At 46.6% G+C, this 9,555-nt stretch overlaps 1 pseudogene; it reads right to left on the bottom strand.

Moving 5' to 3' along the window:
* Nucleotides 1-681: 681 nt before the first annotated feature.
* LOC119270988 overlaps nucleotides 682-9,555 on the bottom strand; it is a 29,701-nt pseudogene continuing 20,827 nt past the window's right edge.

Genomic DNA, 9,555 nt, shown 5'->3' on the forward strand with positions numbered 1-9,555 from the left:
TTTTTTCCTTTTCATAATTTGAGCCTTTTTGCTATTTCTGACAAAGAATCTACTTGGAAGTTAGTTCAAATTTTCCAATCAAATCTTATTTGTGTTTTATGTTTCTAAGATTGCCACAGCATACACTCAAATTGATTGTGTATTTCAGACAAACTCATTATTCAACTACTCTTCTTTTATATGAATTTAACATAAAATTTGGTTCAAAAAATTGACAAGTTTTATCTTTGAACACCAACCAAAAAGATGACAGCGTATCCAACAATGAGCATTTAAAATGTATGCCCAAGTACACTTACATGATCAATGTAACCCATTTCACTCGTTTCAACTGGACACAGCAATTTATGTTCCCTGAGCAGTTTGGTCCATGGCATGACTTTAAAGCAGCAAACAACAAAGATTGGATCAGCCGACAGAACCAAATGGTCACTTAGTACTTCAAGATGCGGTTTCATGGTGGACGGTGGTGTCACAATTTTCACAGCATCGAACATATGATCCGGCGCCTCCCAAATCAGGAAAACATTCCTTACATGAACTGGAACACCAAAACAGAGTGCACTTCATCGAAACAACTACGAAGCAGAGTCTGGGATCATAAAGCCTCTTAGCATATACAAGTCGTGAAACGCAGACAGTGAAGGCCACGAAGGTCCACGCTGAACCTTGCCACTTCAATCATACACCACGTACTGGTTTCAGACATATGGGCTCACGCGCCTTTACTTTAGGATTAGGATCATCAATGGAGAACGTAAGAAAGGTAGTCTTTCCATCATCAGCTATCTCATCCTTGGGCAGAATTAAGTTGTATCCCTTCGGTAGCCCATCAGACAAGGATGAGCTTCGTAACTCGTAAGTAAGTTGAACTTCGAAAATAGACGAAAGGAACCATAGGACAGGTTACACATGAACTTGTAGTTTGTAGGTTTAGGTTCGATGCTGACAACAGAGATGGCATGCCCGACTGGCTCTAGTACCACGTTGAGAAGGAAAATGTGTCTGTCTTTGGTACACAGAAAGTGTAAGCCTGGTTCTAGGCGGAACATTACATCTTTAGAGTATTTGATGGTTGTAGACGGCCACTTGTGCTGGGAGGAGAAATCACTACCGGACTCGCGGACTATGCCTACGGCCACGGGCCGTCGGCATAGGCCCCTAGGCCGTCGGCATAGATCTATGCCTACGGTTGCCGTCGGCATAGGCCCGCCGGCGTAGATGTCGTCAGCGTAGTCTTGTCAGACCGTCGGCATAGTATAGCCGTCGGCATAGGAGCCTATGCCGACGGCCTGATGTCAGTCGTCGGCATAGTTTAGCCGTCGGCAGTGTTTTTCGTCTGACGGCAACGGACGGCGCCGTCAAAAGCGCTGACGAATCACGAAACGCCACGTGGCAGAGGTATGCCGACGGCTTTGCCGTCGGCATATCTCTGCCACGTGGCAACCCGTGGTACTCCTGGTGGCAGGGCTATGCCTACGGCAAAGCTGTCGGCATAGATATGCCACGTGGCGAGCCCTGGTAACTCCTGGGCTTATATATGCCGACGGCTTTGCCGTAGGCATAGTTTTTTTTATTTTTTTATTTTCCCTGTTTTCTCTTTTCCAATTCATTTGACAGCATTTCAAAACAGAACAACATGAAATTATGCAGAAATATGACAATTCATCATCTAAACATACTCAAGTTCATCTAGACATACTCAAGTTCACCATCATCATCTAAACATACTCAAGTTCATCACATCATCTAAAGATCATCACCGACGGAAGTTCATGAACATAAAAGTAGTGCAAGACATGAAACATCGTAAAAGTAGGAATATGAAAGGCATGGCACGATGGCCACATGCACGGAATCATCAAGCAAGACCACCTCCGCCAAAACCACCACCTCCACCAAAACCACCACCTCCGCCAAAACCACCACCACCTCCGCCAAAACCACCACCACCTCCGCCAAAACCGCCATCGCGACCACCACCACTCTGCCAGATCGGAGTGACTGGGGTCGACGGAGCAGGAGTCGAGCCACCGGTCCCCTACATGTTTCAAAAAAGATTCTAACGGTAAATATGATATGATAGTGTTGAATGAACGAGAACTAGTTTGCCAGTAGTTAGGCAAATGTACTAACCGGACCATCACTGCCTAGTGCCACCCATTCATCGAATGTGGGCACGTGTGGGGGTTCTCCCGCAGGTGGTGGTGGGGGTCCCATTTGTGGTGGATCCGTGCGGTTACTCCAAGACGCCAACATAGCCTGAATGTTAGTTAAACAAGCAAACTAGAAGATCAGAAGGAATGAAAGTGCAAAAATTTAGCTTGGTTTTAAGAGGGCAAAACTAACCGTCATCATCTGATGGTTGTAATCATCGTTTGCCTTCACTCGTTTCAAGTACTCCCGCACCTCGAAATTCCTATGCTCGACAAACTCCTTATATGCCTACATAATTTAGGTTGTTTCTAAGTGAGCAATGCTGAAAATAAACTTAGAATGCTAGATAGAAAAAGATAAAGAGGAAGTACTTACAGCATGCTGGTGGGCTAAGGGAGTCTGTGAACGCCCCGTACTCTCTAACTGGCTCGGGTTGGTAGCCCGAAGCTGTGTGTACGAGATCGAAGGAGTGAGCAAGCCGTCGAAACACGGATACCGGCCATTCTTCTTCCCCTGGATGGCCACCACCGCCGTGTCGTCGATCTGAGACTGGGCGACCTCAGCAACAGGAACATCCGGATGCAACTCCTGATAGTGATGAATGTAAGACCCCAGGTGCTCCTCGGTCTTGCCGTAGTACTGGCTCTCGCCCTCCTTGCGATGACTCCACTCGCGGGCCAGCTTCCACGACTCCATGTCTGAGAGCGGCCTCTTCAACTTGTCCTCCTACAACGTCAAATAGAAGTTACCCATACATAAGAACATGACGGTAAAGAAGAACAAAAATGCATCATGCACATAGATATACCTTCATGGCCTTGAAGCCCCAGTGGTTCCTGTTTCCTTGGTCGTGTGTCCCATCGGCTCCACGGTTAGCCCGGGCCTTGATGCTCTTGGCAGCAAACTCTGCATCGGCGCCGAGCCACCTATCCACCAAACTCGCCCATCCGTCATGCCTTCCATAGCACCAACGAGGAACAACCTATGCAAATTTTGGAAGCATGACATGTGAGCACGAAACATATAGTTGACTGCTTGAAACAATGAAAAGTTAGTAATAGTTACCATCATGAACTACTCCCTGCTCAAGGTAAGTCGTAGCTTCTGCGCTTGAGTTTTGGTCATCTTTTGGTGCAGGTAGTAGTGGTAGTACTGCAAGATGGCAACCCAGCGCACCTCGTACTGCAACTGACGAGCTTTCTTCTTCGCAGCCGCAAGCAAGACCACGGCGGTTCTGGCCTTGTGCTCGTCAAGAACTCTATAGAGTTGCTGCAATCATGCATAAACCAGAAGCAAACAAGGCATGAGTTGAGTGATTCAATGATAAACTATGAACGAAACTGAAGACAAGTGATTCAGAAGAGAACTTACCCAAAATTTGGTGATCACGGCCTTAGCGGCCGTCCCGTACTCCGCGTTGTTGTAAGCCTCGTAGTGGGCCCAGCTCGTGGCCAAAACCCACAGCTACGGGTCCCTGTCTGGCCGCGAGCAGAATAGGCCAGGCCAAAACTCCTTCAACAGGACAGTGATAAGGCCGTTCGGTTTACGGCCCTTTCCGCGAAGGATCTAGTTTCTGCAAAAGAATCAAATGATTGCCATGTGTACAATAAGAAAATGTTATCATGTGTTGAAAATATGATTGAGAGGCACTTACTCTGTCCCCACAGGTTCAATGAGCCACTTGTGCTCCTCGATAGAAGGTGGTGTAGGTAGTCCGGCATTACCATGCAGCCACCCCTGCGGAGCACCCGGTGGCAAGTCACCCCACAACTCGGGATCAACCTCCCCTCCACCCTCCTCGGCCTCCTCCTCACCCTCCTCCTCGGCCTCCTCCTCCTCACCCTCCTCCTCGGCCTCCTCCTCCTCACCCTCCTCCTCGGCCTCCTCCTCCTCACCCTCCTCCTCGGCCTCCTCCTCCTCAGACTCAGAAGGTGCCTGTGTATAGGAGGGCATCGAAGAAGACCCTCCTATTTTGGACACGGCCCGGAGTTTTTTGCCCCGGTTGCCTCTCCCCCCACCTCCACCTCCTCTAGGGGCTCTCCCCCCCACCGCCTCCTCCTCTAGGGTCTCCTACCCCGACCCCTCCACCTCCTTGTGAGGTGTCATCCTCGCTTAGTCGGGAGGGAACCTTGTGGGCTCGTCCACTCCGAGTAAGTCCTTTAAATTTACTGAGGAAACTGGCGCCGCTGGACTTGCCCATGATTAGCAAACCTGCATTGAGAAGAGAATAAACAATTAGTAAGGATATCAATTAAACAAGCATACAGGAAAAACATTAATACCAGAAGAGCACATTAAGCATACTATTGTAATGATCATTAAAAGAACTTACATTTTCTAGAACCCATATGAATCATCACTATTGTAATCTATTTGTGGACCGGTCTCATCATCACTATCACGCATATCTTCTTCATTGTCTGACGGAGGTGGAGGCTCTTCCTCATCGTCAGCGTCTTCATTTAACTTTTCAAGCATAATTATGTCTCTTTGATTCACAAATACCTCACCATCAATCCGTGCGTCGTCGTCGTTTGGGTTCGGGTCAACATAACCCAAGTCATCATCCTCATTGTCTCGGACCACGTCATCATGTTCCTCTTGACAGAACACTCCCTCGTATGTCATGGGGTTTATGTTGTAGTAATCATCATCGTTCGGGTCCGGTAGCTTACCATGCGGCGACACCTTGAACACAACTTCCCAACCCTTTAGGTACCCTTTCTGGCATGGGTAAGGCAGATAATATACTTGTGTGGCCTGGGTAGAGGCGATAAAGAGATCAGCTCCGGCATAGACGGTTGATGGTTTAACTTCAACTAAACCAACAGAAGCCGTATGTCTCAGACCCTTTTTGGGGTCGAACCATTGGCATTTGAACACAGTGAGACTTAGGTGTTCGCGGCCACGTTTGAATGTAAGCTCGTATATTTTTCCTACCCTTCCGTAGTAATCTACTTTATTATCTCCTTCAGTGAAGACTCCGGTATTTATGGTTTTGGGATCAGGCCGACTGTTCTGGTGCTCCTCTGTATGGAAGCGATACCCATTCACATCATACTTTTCGCATGTCATGATGACAGGATCAAAACCCATAGAAACCCATCTCAATTCTTCATCCATTGATCCGGTCGGATCATTTCCCTACAAGTTTAATTGAAATTATAGGGTGCATGAGTTTAATTGAAATTATAGGGTGCATGAGTTTAATTGAAATTATAGGGTGCATGAGTTTAATTGAAAGTGTGAAAAATTACTTTCTCCATGAACCACGCAACGAAATTTGTCCTTCCATCAGCACCCTTTCGGAGAAGAGCAAGTGCCTTCGCTTCAGTAGGAGGCAGCATTCCCGTCCATTCTTCTTCAACGAATCGACTACAATAAGAAAAGCGGTATAAGAACTAGGCAAAGTGAACATAACGAATTGACTCAAAGAATGGTGCTAAGGTATTACCTCATCCACTCATCCTCAACTTCCTTGTTGTTGTGCAAGATATAGAACATGACATCCTCCCACTCATCTCATGGCATGAGATAAGGTTTCGAGCATCCAGCCCTACCACCTTGCCCGATGAATAGAGGCAACTTGGGTTTATACTTGGGTTCTTCTGTATTGTATCGAGACACCTTATTGTGCAACGTGGGAACATGGTCCGGATAGTAGGCTGTCCTGAGGTCTGCCACCTCCTCTAGGATAACTGCCTCAGCTATGGAAGCTTCAATCTTAGCTTTGTTTCCACATTTCTGTCTCAGATGCTTGTTCTGTCTCTCAAGGCCGTACTGCCAACGATTCTGCACAGGGCCCCCCAACAATACCTCGTTCGGGAGGTGCAAAATGAGATGTGTCATCGGAGTAAAGAAGCCTGGCGGGAAGATCTTCTCTAGCTTGCATATCAACTCCGGCGCCTTCTTATGCATTTCTTTTATCTTCTCAGGACATACTTCTTTAGCACAAAGCGTGCGGAAGAAATGGCTTAACTCCGCAAGCACACGCTAGACACGCTTGGGAACATAGCCCCGAACCATCACCGGCATAATCCACTCAATCCATACATGATAGTCATGACTCTTGAGCCCGGTCACTCTGCCCGTTGAAAGATTGACCCCCTTACTTATATTCGACGCATAACCATCAGTGAACTTCACGACGTGTTTCAGCCACTTGAATGCCTCCATCTTATGATCCTTTTTAAGTACGAAGTCAGCATCTGGCTTGAACCAAGATTTTCGACTGCCAGTGGGAGGCTGCATGTGTAGACGTGGTCTATCACAAATATTCTGTTGATCAACTCTAGCATTAACATTATCCTTTGTCTTATCAGGAATGTTGAGGATCGTGCGAAAAAGGGACTCTGCGACATTCTTTTCGGTGTGCATCACGTCTATGTTGTATGGAAGTTTGAGGTCCTTAAAATAGGGAAGCTGCGTGAAGGGGGTAATGTGAGTCCAGTTGTGCGTCTCACCATATCCTTCAAAAAATTTCCCTTTACCTTTTCCTTTTCCTTTGCCCTCTCCCTCGTCTTCGCCTGTGGCTTTGCCTTTGCCTTTGCCTTTGCCTTTCCCTTCACCGGCAGGCTTAAGAGCTTTCAGCTGAGCAAGCACATCCGCACCAGAAAATGTTGGAATCTCGTTTACTTCATGGACAACTTTGCCTTTTGTGAAGTTCTTCTTGTCTTCCCTATCAGGATGGTCTGGAGGGAGGAACTGTCGATGCAGGTCAAATGCAACATACTTGCCATCCTTCTTCAGCCAAATGAAAATCAAGGCCTGCATGCACACTGGGCAAGGCATCTTTCCACTTGTACACCATCCGCAGAACAGGGCATAACCGGGAAAGTCATGCATGCAATATTGTAGCCAAACTTTCATCAAGAAATTTTTCTGCAGATGCCGGTCATATGTCAACCTCGGGAAGTACCAAGAATGGTGCAAATCATCCACCAACGGCTGCATAAACACACTCAAATTCTTCCCCGGATATTCAGGCCCCGGAATTATAAGCGACAGGAACATGGTCTTGCGTTGCATTATGGCGCCGGGAGGGAGATTGAGCGGAATAACAAATACGGGCCAACAGCTGTATGGATTAGACGACATACCATATGGATTGAACCCATCACCTGTTATAGCAATTCTGACATTCCCAGCCTCTGCTGCTTCCTCCGGGTACTCTATATCGAATGACTTCCATGCTTCACCTCCTGATGGATGTACAATTTTTTTTGGATTGTACCTTTTCCCTTCCTTGTGCCACTTCATCATTTTGGCAGACTCCTCGGTGATGAAAAGGCGCTGCAGTCTTTTTATAAAATCAAGATACCGAAGAACCTTCACAGGGATTTTTAGCTGCTGCTTCTGACCATGCTTATCAACCACCTCAATATACCGAGAGGAATCGCACTTCCTACAGTACTTGTCATCCGCATACTCATGCCTAAATAAAAGGAAATTCTTTGGACAAACATGTATTTTCTCATAGTCCATGGAGAGCGCCTTCATGATTTTCTTCGTAGCGTACATGGTTTTCGGCAGTTCATGGCCCTCAGGCAGGCTGTTAGCCCATACTCCTAGAAATGCTTCGAAGCAACCTCGGCTACAACCATACTCAGCGTTGACTGCCATCAGTTGCGAGATGGCATCCAGCACAGACAGCTTTGCACCCTCATAGAGAGGTTTCTTTGACGAGGCCAAGATTTCCAGGAAGGCCTTTGCGGTTTCCTCCGGTTCCTCCGGTTCATTCGCTGAATGTGACGGAGGTGTCGACTGTGCAGCAAAGACATCATCTAGCATGTCTCTAACCCCATCGTCCTCATAACCAGCGACGCGTTGTCATATCACATCCTCTCTACCACGGTCCCGCGGGGCAAGTTTATTGGCATATCAAAGTTGGGCATAAATCCATGCGTGCGAAGGTGCTTAGTCATCTCACTCTTATCTCTGCGGATACGTCTCTTACATTTGGCACACAGGCATTCTGGCACCATCCTCATTGGACTACGGAATATCTCTTTCAAAAACACATCAGTTTTCTCGACCCACTCTGTTGTTACTTGATTTCGACGGAAAAACCCACTATACATCCATTGATTATTTGCCATCTCTGCTTTATTGGAAGCCACACAACAAAATTAAGGATTCATTTAAATTACTCACATCAATGTTTTATTTTTTACAAGGTTGATGAGAAACGACATTTAATCCACCTACATCTCTAATAGGTAAAGATGGGTCCTAATCCCACTCGAGAATGTGTAGATTGAGTACGTTGTCCATGCTCTACCCCATTCCGAGACAAAATTTCGGCAGCACCTCCCCGCTGTTCTCCAAATACATGTCTCGGCAAAATGCCGAGAGAATGTGCATCCAGAGAACAATAGGGAGGCGCCACCGAAATCCTGTCTTGGAATGGGGTAGAGCATGAACAACGTACACAATCTACACATCCTCGAGTTGTCCGTGGAAAGCGCTGGACAATCCAAAAGAGCTGCGGTGATAAATATGCAATTGAATGCATATTTATCGATGCAACCCTTTCAGATGGGAGACCTAGGTTACGCGACTTGATGTGAAAATTTAATCTAGTGACATGGAAAAAAAGTGGATGAGGTCATGGAATTGTTGCTCACCCTCCGATGTAGTCGATCAAAGGAGAGGGACGATCGTGGACCAAGACCTCCAACGTCGACAATCACTCCATGAAGACGGAACACCACAAATCCTGTTAATTACACCGAGTGAAAAAAATTAGGTCATCACCTCACATTAAGCATTTATACTTTTAACTACGAAAAAAAATCATGTTTCGTCAAGTGTCAAATTTTGTCCTTCAATTTTTTTAGCAAGATCATCATGATTAAATAACCACTCATCATATCATAATTTTGCAGCACATCTCACATAGCTACTTAACATTAAGCATTGACACTTAAAACTATGAAAAAAATCATATTTTGTGAAGTGTCAAATTTTGTCCGGTTCAATTTTTTCGACAAGATCATCATGATAAAAATAATCACTCATTTTATACCAATTTTGGAGCACATCTCAAATGACAAGGTCATCATGATAAAAATCTAACATCCAACATCCAACATCCATCTAACATCCAAATGACAAGATCTCAAATGACAAGATCATCATCTAACCTAACAATCTAACATCCAACATCCATCCATGCACTCATTCATCCATCCAACAGTAGCAAAAAATGCAAAAAAATGTAGCTCACCGAGAGGGGCGTGGCAGGGGGCGCGGCGGTGGAGGGGATGGTGAGGCAGGGGCGGCTGGGAATGGGAGGGACGGAGCCGCGGCCGGCTGCAGGAGCCGCGGCCAGCTGCAGGAGCAGCGGCGGGGTCCGGGGAGGCCGGGGCAGCACGAGGTCGGGGGAGGCCGGGGCAG

Source organism: Triticum dicoccoides, chromosome 3A, assembly GCF_002162155.2.
Source record: "Triticum dicoccoides isolate Atlit2015 ecotype Zavitan chromosome 3A, WEW_v2.0, whole genome shotgun sequence".
NCBI lineage: Eukaryota > Viridiplantae > Streptophyta > Magnoliopsida > Poales > Poaceae > Triticum > Triticum dicoccoides.